General features: G+C 44.4%; 1 long non-coding RNA gene across 1 annotated transcript; it reads left to right on the top strand.

Annotated features, from left to right (window-relative positions):
* The first annotated feature begins 212 nt into the window (after positions 1-212).
* On the top strand, positions 213-10,995 carry LOC142292447 (uncharacterized). The gene is made up of 2 exons (XR_012750614.1): positions 213-318; positions 10,261-10,995. It is a non-coding gene; the product is annotated as an uncharacterized LOC142292447 (long non-coding RNA).
* Positions 10,996-11,410: the final 415 nt, after the last annotated feature.

Below are 11,410 nucleotides of genomic sequence, written 5' to 3'. Positions count from 1 at the left end.
CACTGTACCTCACGATCCATGCAGTCACTTAACCATCTACTACCTGCAGCATAAAGAGAATACTTTTTGCTACAGCACTCACGTAGCACCTCTATGTTCACTACAATCTGTAGCTCACCATTGAAAACGCCCCCATCCACTATACTTGTGTGACTAAGGTCACATGACTCAGATCAGTATTCTCTCACTAACCGGAAGTGAGGTAACGGCAATGAGGACCCGATAACCGCCCACATCTCACTCATAAAGCACTGCCAAGCAGATCCTCTCCCACACTGCAGGGATCACCCAGACACGTTCCATGCTGAACAGCACATGGTAAGTCCGACTACTGATCTTTCCTCTGTCTCCTTGCTGTACAGTTTCTCTCCTAACCACCCACATACCAGCCCTGAACGTTTCTTCCTTCCATATATGCTTATCTATACAGGATTATATCACACACTCGGTCCAGCCGGAGGTAGCATACTACTGCTGTTTCCTTCATTAGGGAATATGATATGCCTAACCACGCAGTGAGAAACATTTAACTATTTCAGCACTATATGGGCTTATGTTTTCTCCCTTTCTCTTTTAGTGTCCTTAGGCATGGTTCCTTATCCCAATAATAATATGCAACAGTCACACCCATCTTGAAGAAACCTTCCCTCGACCCAACCTCTACTACCAGCTATCGCCCCATATCACTACTCCCATTCGCCTCAAAACTCCTAGAACAGCACGTCCATGCTGAACTTCCCTCCCACCTCTCCTCTAACTCTCACTTTGACAACATTCAGTACAGTCCGGCTTCCGTCCACATCATTCCACTGAAACTGCCCTGACTAAAATCACAAATGACTTACTGCCAAAGCTAACAACCACTTCTCTATACTCCTACTTCTAGACCTATCTTCAGTCTTTGACACTGTCGATCACTCCCTCCTACTACAGATCCTATCTTCCCTTGGTGTCAGAGACCTTGCCCTCTCTTGGATCTCTTCATACCTCTGCAACCGCACTTTTAGTGTCTCCCACTCCCACACAACCTCTTCATCCCGCCATCTCTCTGTTGGCATCCCTCAAGGCTCTGTCCTCGGACCCTTACCCTTTTCCATCTATACATTTGGCCTGGGACAACTCAATGTCCCATGGCTTCTAGTACCACCTATATGCTGATGACACTCAGATCTACCTCTCTGGTCCAGATGTCACTTCTCTGCTGTCCAGAATCCCAGAGTGCCTATCGGCTATATCTTCCTTCTTCTCCTCTCGCTTCCTAAAGCTCAATGTGGCCAAAACTGAACTCATCATCTTTCCTCCATCTCCCCTATACTCTCTACCTGATCTATCTATTACAATAAATAACATCACACTCTCCCCAGCACCCAAAGTTCGGTGCCTCGGAGTGACCTTTGACTCTGCCTTGTCCTTCATACCACACATTCAATCCCTCATCACCTCCTGCAGTCTTCAACTCAAAAATATTTCCACAATCCGTCCCTTCCTCAATTTTCAATCTACAAAATTGCTAGTGCATGCTCTCTTACATCCTCCTCTGTGGTCTCCCTGCTAACATGCTCGCCCCTCTCCAGTCCATCCTTAATTCTGCTGCCCGAATGATCCACCTCTCTTCTCAATATCACCCCGCTTCTCCTCTCTGCAAATCCCTCCATTGGCTCCCAATCTTCCATCGTATCCAATTCAAACTACTAACACTGACCTACAAAGCCATCCATAAACTATCTCCTCCGTATATCTCTGAACTAATTTCTCGCTACAGTCCAAAACGTAGGGAGGCGTGACCTGGACGGCAATGTGAGGAGACGTGTCTCTGGAGCTCTCCTGCAAACACCCACAATAAATACCTGAACACCGCTGTTATCGCTGCCTTAAGCTGGGGTCACACTAAACGACAGCGACAACGACGTCGCTGTTACGTCACCATTTTCTGTGACGTAGCAGCGACCTTGTAAGTCGCTGTTATGATCGCTGCTTAGCTGTCAAACACAGCAGCCGAAGCAGCGATCATAACGACACGCGTCGCTGTGCTGCAACATGTGCAGAGAGCAGGGAGCAGCGCACACTGAGCGCTGGCTGCCTGCTCTCCTAGCTACAGTACACATCGGGTTAATTACACAATGTGTACTGCAGCTACATGTGCAGAGAGCAGGGAGCCGCGCACACTGCTTAGCGCTGGCTCCTTGCTCTCCTAGCTACAGTACACATCGGGTTAATTACACGATGTGTACTGCAGCTACATGTGCAGAGAGCAGGAGCTGGCGCTGGCAGCGTGAGAGCGGCGGAGGCTGGTAACGAAGGTAAATATCGGGTAACCACCTTGGTTACCCGATGTTTACCTTGGTTACAGCTTACCGCAGCTGCCAGATGCCGGCTCCTGCTCCCTGCTCGCTTCATTTTGTCGCTCTCTCGCTGTCACACACAGCGATCCGTGCGTCACAGCGGGAGAGCGACGACCAAAAAATGAAGCTGGACATTCAGCAACGAGCGGCGACCTCACAGCAGGGGCCAGCTCGTTGCTGGATGTCACACACAGCGACAGCGACGGGAATTCACTGCAACGTCACAGAAAATGGTGACGTAGCAGCAACGTCGTTGTCGCTGTGTGTGACACCACCTTTAGCCGCTGTTATCGCTGCCTCAGCAGGCTGTCTGGAAGATAAGGTGGTGGGGACTTGTCTGGGGGGAGTCTGGTGGATTCAGAGCGGTGCCATGGTTCGTCGCAGGCAGAAAAACACTGGAGGCGGGAAAGTGCCCAGCTCTCAAGATGGTGCCATGATAAGGGAGGACACTGAGAAAGCTAATGAAGCCTGTCAGCAAAGAATGCAGGTCGCAGCAAGGCTGGAGAAGTTTGCTTGGAATTCAGAGAGATCCCTGCAGCATACAGATATTGGACGTGAGGAGGAGGAGTGGATAGCTGTTGCCAGTTCTGATAAGATGGGGGATGGTGAAGAGCAGCAAGATAATACACTGGAGGTGGAGAAAGCACATAGTGCAGAGGAGGCTACAGAAAACCCCACTCTAAAGGACATTTTTGCATGGTGTCCTTTTGTAAACAAGCTCTGACTACCCTGACAAAACAAGTTACAGGAATACAGGCAGAGGTGGCTGGCATTAAGAAAGACCTCAAAAAAGCTGACCTGAGAACAGGAGCTGTGGAAAAAGAGTTGGGATAACAGAGGATCATATCACAAAACTACAAAAGTCTGAAAAAACATTTGCACAGCAGATAGCTGAAATCATGGCAAAAAACGATGACTTAGAGAATCGCTCTAGAAGGAATAACATCAGGATTGTTGGCATCCCTGAGAAAGCGGAAGGAAGAAACCCCACTGAATATGTAGAAGGCTGTCTCAGGGGGAAAATTGGTGCTGATGCCTTATCCAAGCTCTATGCCGTGGAACGTGCACAGAGTCCCGATGCAGCCACAGCCAGTGGGCAGGGGCCCTCGCACTATGCTAGCCAAGCTCCTTAACTACAGGGACAGGGACACTATACTGCGAAAGGCAAGAGACATGGAGGATCTTATGATTGACAGCCAGAGAATTTCCATATACCCGGACTACTCCATTTCTGTTCAAAAGCTACGTATGACTTTTACTGGAGTAAAGAGGCGCCTGCGAGAGATCGGGGTGCAATACTCAATGATGTTCCCGGCAAAGCTAAGAGTGACGGCGTTGGAGCGGGTGCACTTTTTTACAACTCCGGAGGAAGCCATGCAGTGGTTGGACGCAAACGAAAAGCGGATCCGTGTGAAGGAATGAGCTGACTGTCTGAATCTACAGTGTATTGGAGAAGGCCGGCTGAGGCTCTACGGCATCCTTAGGAGCTTACAGGGGGCCTTTCTTGTTTTTCTTTCTCCCTTTTTTTTTTTAATCTCTTCCTTCCCTTTGGGATTGAGGTAGTATGCAGGGGGAATACGAAGGGTTTGATGTGAGCTTCGCAGGACATGGGGACTGCCTAATTAGGCGTGGTGGTGGTATTTACAATTTGAGATTCCAGTTTAATTACTGTTCGCCATTTTACTGTTATATTAGTTGAGTGGAATATGATTATACATAGAAAGGGTGGGAGTGGAGAACTGTTGGAAAAGGGACGAGTTTCAAAATGTGTCTAAGAGGAGAAGGATGCTTCACGGGAGTACTCAAAAACAGGAAGTGGTGGGGAGCAGGAGGGAGGGGGGAAAGGGGTAGGGTAGAGGCAGCATGGGGAGGTACTACAAGGTTTGATGGTTTTACTGGGTGGGATAATGGGGGGGATAGAATTAATGTGTTGAGTTGGAATATTAGGTGGCTATCAGATAGGTCTAGGAGAGGGGCAATAATTAAATATGTTCAAGATCAGAATCCGTCAGTAATATGTCTACTAGAAATGCATCTAACAAAGGAGACAACACATGTTTTAAATAGGAGATGGGTGCAGAAGGCCTATCATTCCACCTTTTCCAACTATGCAAGGGGTGTATCACTGCTGATCCATAACTCTGTGCAATATGAAGAGATAGAAGTGTATGTGGATAAAGAGGGACAGTGTGTGGCCGTCAAGTGTAAAATATTTGGCAGACTCATGTGTATAGCTGCAATCTATATACCACCTCCATATATGTGCACCAAACTAAGGGAGATAAGGGAGTTCTGTGAGAAGGGGGGAGTAATCCCTTTTTTACTGGTGGGGGACTTCAATAATGTGATAGACCTGTACTGGGATAGGAGTGGTAAACCTACAGGTATTCAGGATAGTTGTATGACTTCGTTTGGCACTCTTATTGGGGAACTTGGAATGGTGGATGCCTGGCGAGTGAGGAATGGGAGGGTATCCTGCTTCTCTTGTTACTCTGCTTCGCATAACACTTTGTCCCACATTGGCATGGCTCTAGCTAGTGATCTGATGGATGCAATGATAGGCAAAGTGCAATATTTGACAAGAGTGATTTCAAATCATAGCCCGATTCTAGTGTCCATACGACGGGGGACCCTGAAAGGGGGAGGAGGGGAGAGTGGAAGCTTCATCCAGCATGGATCCGTCATATTAATATGGGGAATATAGAACGGGATCTTGGAGAATTCTTTATCCACAACGAGGGTAGCACTGGCCCCTGGTGGTATGGGATGCGATGAAGGCATACCTCTGGGGGCTCCTGTTCAGGGATATCTGTAAACGTAAAACACAGACGAGGTAGGATGAGAAAAATAGCCTGGAGGCCTTAGATAAGGCGGAGATGGAAGCAATTCGGAGTAATACTGTGGACGCGAAGCAAAATCTTAGGCAGGCGCATGAACAGGTTAATAAGATGCTTTTGGAGAAGGCGGTAAGGAAGCAGGCATTCCAAAAACTGCATTTTTATGAAGAGGGAGAAAAAGTAGGTCATCTATTATCGGTCATAGCTGCAGCTCAAAGGAGTAGCTCATTTGTGCATGGTATGGACACGGTGGAGGGGACACAGGTCACTGAGGTTGAGGAGATCCTTGGGGTCTTTAAAGATTTCTATCGCACACTATATTCTTCCAGCGGAGAGGTGAGGGTGGAAGAGGTGGACTCATTTCTTGCGCGAGGTGAGCTTCCTGTGTTGTCTGTGGCGGATAGAGATAAATTGGAGTCACCTATTACTATTGATGAACTGGAAGACGCTCTGCATGGCATGAGCAATGACAAGGCACCGGGAGCAGACGGGCTACCGGTTGAAATCTATAAACAGTTATAAGAAATCTTATTAACCAAACTATTGAAAGTCTTTGAGGGGGACCGTGTATTGCCTGAATCTATGAGAGAAGCAATAATAGTAGTAATTCCTAAGGAGGATAAAAATCCGAGGCTTCCAGACTCATATAGACCAATCTCGTTATTAACAGCGGACGTGAAGCTTCTGGCTAAGGTGTTGTCAAACCGGCTGACTAGAGTTATATCTAACCTAATACATATGGATCAATCAGGGTTCATGGCCAATAGGTCGACTGCTAATATCAGGAGATTATATCTTAATCTACAGTTGCCGCCTGACAACCCTGGCCGGAGGGTGATCGGTTCGCTAGATGCCCAGAAAGCATTCGATAGTGTTGAGTGGGGGTATCTGTGGAAAGTGTTGCAACATATGGGTTTTGGCCCACGGTTTGTAAAGTTGGTGCAGCTGTTGTATAATAGGCCTACTCGGTATGACCTCCGCAGAGTTTGAGTTGCATCGGGGAACGAGGCAGGGCTGTCCACTATTTCCACTCCTATTTGCTATTGCAATAGAGCCTCTGGCTGCGGCCATTAGGAAATCGAAGGAGATCCATGGATTTAGATATGGGCATTTAGAGGAGAAAATAGCTCTTTATGCTGACGACTTATTACTTTTCTTGGGGGATCCGTCAGCTTCATTGGATCATGCCATGCAGATAATAGAGAAATTTGGAGAAGTTTCGGGACTGACCATTAATTGGTCCAAATCGAGCCTCTTTAAAGTCGATGGGTAAGTATCCTGGACAAATGATAATACTGGGGCTAACAAATTGAAGAGTGTGGACGAATTTAAATATTTAGGTATCCAGATATCTCTGCCAGTAGAAAAATACATAGAGGTGAACTTATGGCCGCTTCTTAAAAAATTGAGAGCCAAAGTGGATGCCTGGAGCAAGCTACATTTGTCAGTTGTTGGAAGGGTTAATTTACTAAAGATGGTAGTAATGCCTAAACTCCTATACATACTGCACAATGCCCCTGTTTGTATTTCAAAGAAAAGATTTAAAGGGATAAACTCGCTGTTTAGAGACCTAGTGTGGGGTAAAAAGCAGCCCAGGGTGCGATTAGAGACTTTACAGAGGCCGAAAGATGAGGGGGCTCTAGCAATCCCAAATCCGGAATTGTATTATATGGCGGCGCAATGTCAACACCTCAGGGGGTGGTCTGATCGAGAGAAAGATGGGGGCATTAAAGAAGTGCTGGAATACATAGTGGGTAGAAGTCCATTGGTAATGGGACTAGAGGATGGTGCGGTGGGGCTCCTGGGTGGAACATCTCCTACAATGGCACTTATAAATAAGACCTGGGAGAAGCTGAAAAGGGTGAGAGGGGTGACCTAGTTAACTAAGTTTACACCTATCTGGGATAACAGTAATCTCCCGGAGATTCAGAAAATGGGGAATATTGAGGAATGGAGATGCAAGGGTGTAATATACATGCATCAGATATTGGACAGAGGAATTTTGAAATCGTTCCCACAGTTACAGAGTCAGTTTCAGTTGCCGGCGTCTGGCTGGCTCCACTACAGTCAATTGAAACATGCGATTGCAGCCCAAGTGGCTAAAAAAAGTGTGGACATACAGACTGACCTGGTACTGGAGTATGTGTGTAAGGGAGGAGAAAGTACTAAAGGGATAATTTCTGGCACGTATAAAGATATACTACATACCTTTCTTTTAGACTCCCCACTTAAAACTAAATCTAAATGGGAGGAGGAAGTTGGGACGATAACGGAGGAGGTGTGGGAGACTATCTTGGAGTATGTCCCTAAACTTTCCATGAGCGAACCGGCCAGACTATCTCACCTATACGTGATTCACCAGGTATATAGGTCTCCCTTACTGATGTTTAAAATGGGGTTGAAAAGGAATTCGGAGTGTCCAAGGTGTCAGGGATCTGACGCAGGTATTTTTCATATGATGTGGTCTTGTCCGAGACTAGTCTCCTTTTGGACTAAGGTTATTCACAAGATAGGAAGAACATATGGGTGTGTCCTTCCCAGGGAACCATTGATATGCCTATTGGGATATGTTGAGGAGCTTGGGGTGGAAAATACTATGCAAATTGCCATTGCTAGGCTGCTGTATGCGGCAAGAAAGCTAATTGCCAGGTCCTGTATTAAAAAAGACCCCCCGACCAGGGGAGAGTACATTAAAAGGGAGAAATGTATTATTCAGCTGGAACAGGGAGTGTATGAAAGAAGGGGGAATGTTAAAATATTTGAGAAGCTATGGACTCCTTGGCTGCAATGCGAATAGGACGAGTGATGGACCAGTAAACTGGTTTGGGAACGGGATAGCCGTCGGAGACCTCTGATGTGTGTGTGTTTTGTTTTATTTGTGTTAGTAGTTCCTCCTGCACATCGGGGTGAACGGGATGGTTGCTATACTGCAGTTGGAGGGTATTCTAAGTGTACTAAATGGGATGTAGTATCGGGGAGGAGTGTTGCTGCCGGGGAAGGGGGTGGGAGGGGGAGTTAAAGGGGTAATAGATATGATAAACTTAATTTGGATGCCGATTTGTTATTCTGTTGCATGTATTCTGTTTTAATAAAAAAGTATCTGATTTAAAAAAAAACAACAAAACAGTCCAAAACGTAATCTCCGGTCCTCCCAAGATCTCCTTCTCTCCTCCTCTCTCATTCGCTCCTCATGCAACCGCCTCCAAGACTTCTCCCAAGCATCCCCAGTCTTCTGGAAATCGCTGCCTCAACACGTCAGACTATCTACTACACTTGCAATCTTCAAACGGAACCTGAAAACTCATCTGTTCAGAACTGCCTATAATCTTCAATGACCCCACCACCGTGCGGAGCTGCCACCCCACCACCGTCAAAAAGAAAAAGAAAAACTGTACAACAGCAATTTATGAAAATTTGTATAAATTTATTTATTTAAACAGTTCAGAATAGACATACATAAATATAATCAAAAGATTAAAATAGAACTTTGGTGAGAGGACCAGCAGGAAGAAGGCATAAGATCGAAACCTATAGGTCGGGGTTTCTTGGATCCTCAATCCACGCCTCAGGTATTATATATCTATCCTTTCCTGTGATGGAGAGTTTTTTTGCTGCTGTGATTACACTCACCTTTGTGTCCCCTGGTCATTACATGCTTTGCTGTTGTATGGACACTTTGTCTTTTTGCTTTATGCACCATGGCAGCTAGCTATATATAGTTGTTTATTTGGTAATCAGTGGACATCTCTGTGTAGTGTTTTACTGCAGCTATTTTTCTCTCAAAATCTTTATCTAGTTACTTTTGGTCACTGAGCTGTGGAGTGAGTGCGCCACCTGCTGGTCCTCTCACCAAAGTTCTATTTTAATCTTTTGATTATATTTATGTATGTCTATTCTGAACTGTTTAAATAAATACATTTATACAAATTTTCATAAATAGGCCGTTGTACAGTTTTTCTTTTTGCATTTATGTTCTGTATATGGCTCTTTCCATGTACAAATCATGGCACGTTTTAAATTTCGGCGTATGTTGGTTGTTCTAACCTTTCTCTCCCCACCATCGTGCGGAGCTGCCGCACAACCTACACCCCACCTACTGTCTCCTCCCCAAAATCCTTTAGAATGTAAGCCCGCAAATGCAGGGCCCTCTTCCCTCTGTACTAGTCTGTCTATTGTAACTTGTATATGTATTCTGTATGTAACCCCCTTCTCATGTACAGCACCATGGAATCAATGGTACTCTATAAATAAATTATAATAATAATAATTATTATAATAATAATAATAATAATATCCGCATAAATACAAAGGAGATTTGAATAAAATTTAATCCCACGTACTTATACCATTGCCTTTTTCCTACACACCGACAACTAATATAACCCTGCTATAGTGACTGCTATACAGTCCTGTAATATGACATTCATATTGTATGTGCTTTACCATAGTACGGAATTTTTACCCTGCCTGACCGTCTACATGACATCACGGCCATATGTGGAATAAAGCTCTGTATATCTACAATTAAGTATTGCAATTGCTTAAGAGAACTATACAACAGATATCACATTTGCAGGTACTACCTCCCCCCACCTTTTTATATGGTAGTCTCTCTAATCATAATTCCTTCCTGACATCTCTCTTTTTTTAATGATTAGGGGCTCTCCTGATGTGTATATATATATAATGTCCGTTTTCCTTACGAATATATACATATCAACAGATAACTTACACCTTATATGTGGTAAGTGGATACTTACTATATTCCTCTTTCTTCTTTTTTGTCCTTTTACATGTTCCATTTTTTCCTTTTTTTTTTTTCTTCTTTGTTTTCTCCTTCAAAGTCTTCACAGATCACGGTTAGCTTTTAAGTTCACTCCATAAGATACACCTCTGAACCAACTTTATTTGATGTACCTATATACAGTGGTTCTTGATGGGTTACTCTTGGACCTCCATCGACTTTTTACACATGTGTATATAATGCATTGATGTAATGTATATAATGTAATGTATATGTATATGAATTGTATTACCTGTATTTTGTAAATCTTATTGATCTTTATATCGTTTGTGTTTAGATAACAGTCCAGTCTGATGAAGGCCCAAAGGCCGAAACGTCGACTTTTTTGGACAAATACATGTGTCATCTATTATCAAGATTTTTTTGATCAATAAAAATACCTGATTACGCAACCAGTTTCTATTCTTGTGGGGTATACAGCGTGCCAGAGTTCTCTCTCCAAATTTGATATAAAATTTTCTCCTGAGCACCTGTGATTCAGTGATTCAGAGCTTTATTCCAGATATTGACGCTCCTTAGAGAGACCTGGACATTTACCGCTTAATGGACTGTATCAGTGTTCCTGGACTACTTTACACTCTGGTGGATTATTTTTATGGACTATCTGATTTTTCTTGGAATAAAGGTTCTTTGGATTGTTCATCCATCTTGCTCAGTTAATTGTGTGGTATGGGAGAAGGACCCACAAAACATTGAAAAGAAATTACAAATACAGTGGCATGTAAAAGTTTGAGCACCCCTGTTAAAAATTACTGTTATTGTGAACAGATAAGCAAGAGAAAATTCCAAAAAACTGAAAATTTTGCAGTGGTCTCTTAATTTTTGCCAGAGCTGTATATACCGTACATACCACATTGTGCATCCATGAGTGTATCACCGTATAGAGTCCCAGATATTGGTGCTTTCATCTAAAATATTAATACTGTGAATTTTCTGCAGTATCTAAACTAAATCTACACAAAGTACAAATACAGTTTATATAGTATATAATAAAATGCTAATATAATTCGTCCATTCAGAACTTTGAATGTTGTGCCTATAGGCATTATATTAGATACCGTATTTTTCGCTTTATAAGACGCACTTTTGTTCCCCCAAATTTTGGGGGAAAGTAGGGGGTGCGTCTTATAAGCCGAATATACGGGGGGGGTGTGTGTGTGTATATATATATGTACACTGCAGCGTCCAGGGGAGGTGGGGGCAGCAGCTCTGGAGCACAGGGGAACGCTGCGGGCTGCAGCCTTTGATCTCCTGCACCCGCTCATATAATATGCACAGCCGCTGTCCATCTCCAATGGTGCTGAAATCGCACCGCAGTGATGGGCTAGGGAGCGGTGCATATTATATGAGCCTGCGTCCCAGTGTGATCGCACATGCCCACCCCTGTGTTAGATTTGGCCCCCGTGCTGCTGCTCATTCTAAAATAA

This window comes from Anomaloglossus baeobatrachus, chromosome 1, assembly GCF_048569485.1.
Source record: "Anomaloglossus baeobatrachus isolate aAnoBae1 chromosome 1, aAnoBae1.hap1, whole genome shotgun sequence".
In the NCBI taxonomy this organism is placed as follows: Eukaryota; Metazoa; Chordata; class Amphibia; order Anura; family Aromobatidae; genus Anomaloglossus; species Anomaloglossus baeobatrachus.
The sequence above is the reverse complement of the archived record's forward strand: the minus strand, read 5'-3'. Positions and strand labels throughout refer to the sequence as shown.